Below are 6,000 nucleotides of genomic sequence, written 5' to 3'. Positions count from 1 at the left end.
AAAGACACTTCAGGAATTATCAAATTTGGCCCTGGAGGGAGGATGATGTTTGATGAATTGTGCAGATTGTAAACCATTAGATACTGTTGCAGCCACTCAAAAGTGTCTGTGAAAGATTGTGGACAGTTTCCTTCAGACCTAATACATTTGGGGCTCAACATATCCATTTTGCAACAGTAGTTATACTGATATAACTACTGGATATTTCAGAAATCATTCCTAAACCATTGGTGTCAATCTGCTGCTATGATGGTGTAACTCTATGTAACTGAACAAAACAAAAGTATGTCCAAAGGGCTGTCCACAGACTTTTGGCTATATAGTGTAAATGTCGCGCTTTTGTTTTTACTTCCATTTTCTTTTTTTAAGCACACACACACGTGCACACACACGCGCACACACTCACACACACTCACACACACTCACACACACACACTCACACACACACACACATATATATACTGTTGTCATGCCATTCATTGCAGCAGGATGTACATAATTCCTGGAAGCTTAAAACATCCCACTTCTTGCATGGCCTGTGTTGTCACTAGATATGTCACCCATGTTTAGGATGCTCTCCCGATATCCAGCAACTTTGCACAGTGAAGAGACGCAGTCCGAAAATTCCGCGGGCCACAATCAACAACCTGATCAATTCTGTATATATATCTGTATATATATAGCCCAAGTTATGTGAAGTAAATGGTGTTTTTTTTTCAAAATAAAACTGCACATTTTAATGTGGCCTTTCATTGTGACCAGCCCAGGTCACACCTGTGCAGTAATCGCGCTGTGTAATCAGCATCTTCATATGCCACACCTGTCGTGGCTTTTCTTGGCAATGGAGAGGTGCTCACTATCACAGATTTAAACACTTTGTGAACAACATTTGAGAGAAAGAAGCTCTTTTGTGCTTAGAAAACCCTCACAGAAAATCATAGCAAACACAAAAATATTGCATTTATATTGTTGTTCGGTATATTATGATACAGAACTTCTGCATCTTCATTCTCCACACAACTGATGTTCCTGTTTCCATTCTCTTCATTGAGGGAACATTATATTCTATTAAATGATAGCAATGAGCAATTTGTTTTTATCTTTCCAATGACTTGATATTATTTTTTGCTGGTGACCTTAACCCAGGGAACCTTTTAATATTTTACACACTTGCAAAAGAGGGGGGGAAAAAAAAAAAAAAAAAAAGCTTCCTTTGTAACACATTTCCGTTTGCATCAAATAAGGTTCCTGCTGCCTCACTGCTATAAATAATGCACAGGTTTTGTCAGCATTGTTTGGAAGTATCAGAGGGATCTCCCCCCAGTTTTCTCCCTCTCTCACACACGCTTGCTCCGTTTCCCCTCCCCATTGTCAAATAACATGACTTTCAAATGCTCAACATGAACCACAATCTCTCTTTAGATCTCCTGAGTGATTGAAGTTGACGTTGACTCATGAGGCGCGTTACTCACTTCTTTATATGACGAGTCACTCTGGAGAAGTGAGAGTGTGGAGGCATGAAAGGGAAGGAAAGTGTAATTTTATGCTAATGGACTCTCAGGGGGGGAAAACAGGTTTACGGTGACCTCACAATCACTTGGGAGGGAAAGGCAAAAGCATGACTCACGAAAAAACAAAGACACAACACTGTCTTCAACCACCCCTGCCACTGACAGTCTCAATATAAGACATTGTGTGCAGATCTGTATATATGGTGGGATTTTGACAAAGCTGCATTAATTATTCATCATATTTGTCAAATAAACTCTTGTTGCAGAACGAAGAAGCCAAATGATCAGGTTTTAAGATTCCTTTTTTTTTTTTTTTTTCCCAAAACGTTTTTATTTCTATATTTATATACAACTCTTATTATTCAGTGCCTTGTTTTTCAGAAAAATGCAGTGTAAAGTAAGAGTTCAACATTTTGGAAAAATCTCAAATTTGCGTTTGTGCTGAGAGGTCGTTAGGAAGTTCGATACCATTCTGTTCTCCTTATGCAAAAAATGAAGCTTCAGTTAGGAGGTGATTAGCTTAGCATAAGGATTGGAAACAGGGGGAAATGGCTAGCCTGGCTCTGTCCAAAGTTTTTAAAAAAATTTTAAATATATAAAATTACAACATTGTGGTTTGTGATATGCTGGAACTATTTCTGGAGGAGTCACAGTGACAACAACACTCCAGGAAGTCATTGTGCCATTAAAAACGGCCTCCAAAATAAAACAAAAACAAAGAAACAGCTGTGGCTCAGGACGTAGAGCTGGTGTTCTACTAATCACAGGGTTGGCAGTTTGATCACCAGCTCCTCCTATCCACATGTCAGTGTATCCTTTGTTTACTTTTTACGGCCAGGGGAGAAATTGTAAATGCATTTAAAGCTGAATGGATGTGACCAATTAAGGACCAATAATCAAAATAACTCTGCAGCAGTGATAGTAAGGATATCCAGATTCCAGGAAGCAGGATTTATCCACACAGCAAAACACTATGTGAAGTGCAAGGTGGGCAGATTTTTGACAGGGAGAAGAAAAACAGGTGATGCTCACTGAGCAAAAATGTTGGTCAGAAATAAAAAGTAGCCTATGTTGTTCTCAGGTTTACTGTCAATATAGCAGGGAAGACACGTGTCCTCTGTTCTACAGGACAGAATTACTTGTATTAATTTAATCTTGTCACTGTAGCACTGATTCTGTAAAATCTGTTTTTCTGGGCCATATTCGTCTTCAGCTTGTTCAGGCTCTCCATCTAGGCCATCAGGGAGTCCACCAGGGGCTAGACAAATCCTGATTCCAGATACATAGAGACACACACACACACACACACCCACACACGCACGCACGCACACACACACACACACACACACACACACACACACACACACACACACACACACACACACACACACACACACACACACACACACACACACACACACACACAAGCTTGGTTCCAGTATGAATCAAGTTGCTCTGTCAGTGCACCTAGGGGATAGCTTTAGCCACCAGCCACCAGCCCCCAAATCCACTGACTGATCCAGTGCCCAGACTGTCGCACCCTGTCCAGCCGCCACACAATCTTTCAACCTTCACTTGCTGCTGTAAAGCCTCCAGTACTTCACACTGTGTCTCTAAAAGCAGAGAAAGGTTGAATAAAAAAAGGGAGGAGGAAGGAGGATCATGCACACAGAACCTTTTAACCCTTATGTGATTTCTGTATCCTGAGGGATACAGTCATTTTTTCATGTTTATTATATTCATTCATTTTAGAAAATTGCCCTTTAAGCTTGATCTCACATGTTTTTGTTGAAAAATAATGAATTATATTTTCATAGTCTAGACAATCAGGCACTGAATGTCTGTATCCTGCTGTATCCTAATGGATACATTGCCTAGATAAGGGTATAAAACAGGGATAATCACTCTGAGATATACTCATGTATTATTGATTAATTCACCAGTGTACATATGTTCTCAGGGAATTTCTCTCAGCACTTTCTACAGCTAAAGAAAGGAAGAAGTAAAGTCAACTAGTTTTACTGCCCGATGATTCATCGGATTCACAGGAGGGAACTGGTGATGATGACGACTAAAATGCGCTCGCTGTATAAAGAGGGATAGCGTGAGGATGGCAAAAGCAACAGTGGCAATTTGAATGGTAGGAGGGAGCAAACCAGAATAAACAAGGGACGATTTATCCTGGAAGCTCCACTATCAAGATAACATGAGCTCTGACTCCAGTGAACATCGCCTGATGAAAATAAGGCTGCACCTGAGTAAGTGTGTGGAAAATGAGAGTAAGAACCAATTCTCACTTGATGAGATGATGGCTCCTTAAAAAATAGGCCAAAAGAAAAAAAGCTGGAAGTCTGTGGCTGTATCTACTTTGTGAGAGTTGGTGTGTCTGGCTTTGTGTATTACTTCATGGTTTTACACAAGGAAATCCACATTTGATGGTACAACTCAAACTCTTGACAAAGAGTTTGGGTTGGGCACAAGCCATCAGAAACCCCTCTGACTGCATTGTCTACTTTGACTTAAATGTTTTCACATCATTGAGTTTGAAAGGCGTTTATGGACATTAGAGGTCTGGGTACTGTTTGAAAGAACTGTGGATGGGTTGTAGATTGGAAGAGGATCAAGACCTCCCACTAAGAGGAAGAGGAAGCTTTGACTTTTGGGAAGTTTGCTGTGGTCAAATGAGCAAAACAGTCACCTTGGTGAGCTCCTGTGTTTCTATTAGCCCTGTTGACCAAGTGAGGAAGATAAGTTTGCCCTGTTCTGAGACTGTGTCTGAGTACAACACTCACATGGGAGGAGTGGATTAGGCTGATACAATCACTGCCCTCCATCACCGGTTGTACCTTTGCATGTTTTGGCAGATGGTTGACATTGCTGTCAGTAAGACATGGCTTCTCTGGCAGCACTGGGTCAGAATCAACAACGTTTGAAAGATTTTATGTTGGATGCTGCCAAAGGACTCATCTGCCCCGTAAAAGGAACTGAACACAATACAACACTAACAGAAATCAGGATTTGCCACCTTTAGCTCAAGAGATCTAAGCCAAAGGGAGAATAAGTGACAAAGCCAACTTTTGATAAAGTATCAAGCTGTTTAATCATCAAAGCGTGAGTAAACTCTTTCTGGCACTTGAAGCTTCTTCGGATTTGAACACAGAAATGTGCTTTTGTTGTTAGAGACTAGCTTTTTCATTAAAATACAGGAGCAACAAAACATTGCTAATTGTTAGGAGATACTGTTTTTTCATTGGTGTCAGAAGGATGCAGCCAACAGCTTCCTTTCCAATGTCTGCCTGTTAAAGGGACATGTCTGAAGTGTCAAGGGTGCTGACATGTTGAGGCAGACAGAGCTGGAAACCAAAAGATGTCTCTGTCTCATCTGACTTCTGATTCAAGACATATCAAAGAAGCCGGCTAGCTGAATTGATTTGTACATGCTGATATTCTCATCTGTATTTTTTGAATATACTGTAATTATCTTGACTATTTAAATAGAGGGCAAATGGCTCCTCTAGTGACTTGCAAATCTATTACTGCCTGCCTAATTGGCTTGGCAAGCCTCGCCCCCTCTTTCCCGTGCTTGTTCACTCAAAGATCAAAATCTTGCAGTGATTTTTAATTTTGAAATGGAGGAAAGTGCAGTCATAATGACTATCTTTATATATGTTTATATAAAAACTCTGAAATTCAAAAATAAACCTGACAAACAGAGGTCAAAAAAAGTCCTGGTCAGTGCATATTTAGATAAGTGGGAGGGAGAAAGAAAAAAGAGCTTGTCTGCTTGTATAGATTTGCATGTGACCTGACATCCACTTCTCTCACCTGCTGTTGTTTTCTCTCCTGAAGGGCTTCCATGAAGTGGCAGTGAGTGGAGCTGGTTTTAGATTTCGTGGAAGCTCTTTAGAATGGTGCGACACAAACCAAAAGTAGGGCTTTATACTTTGTGACTTTATTTATCCAATAGTGTGTGTGTGTGTGTGTGTGTGTGTGTGTGTGTGTGTGTGTGTGTGTGTTCCGTTTTGTTATGTTTTGCTTTCCTGGCAGGTTTACTGACAAGATTTTGAATGGATAAACCTTGATGCCGGTGTTTTAGTTTTTTGGTGTTTTTTTTTTGTTTGTTTGTTTGTTTTTTAAAGAAAGTGATATTTTGCATCTTTTGTGTTGTGTTGTTTTGTGTCTTACTCACTGCTCAAATCATTTATTTCCAGGCTTCTTGGACTTCCTGGACCAAGAAATAATTTCATTATGACACATGGGATTTCTTTGTTCTTGATCAGTTGCACCTTTCTGTAAGACTCTCTGGTGTGCATGACCTTTTGAAGATTTTGTTACCTGCTGATATCCTACCACGGATTAAAGCAGCCTCTTCTCCGACCATGTTACATAATGTCCCATATGAGAAAAGGAAAAGAAAATGTATGCAGAAGGGTTTAAACTTTGCAGGTAGGCACATTCAAAGAGATGTACCTATGTGCTGGAAACTAGT

This window comes from Trachinotus anak, unplaced genomic scaffold (assembly GCF_046630095.1).
Source record: "Trachinotus anak isolate AG129_WGS33_773 ecotype Australia unplaced genomic scaffold, CSIRO_AGI_Tana_v1 ptg000026l, whole genome shotgun sequence".
Lineage (NCBI taxonomy): Eukaryota > Metazoa > Chordata > Actinopteri > Carangiformes > Carangidae > Trachinotus > Trachinotus anak.
The sequence above is the reverse complement of the archived record's forward strand: the minus strand, read 5'-3'. Positions refer to the sequence as shown.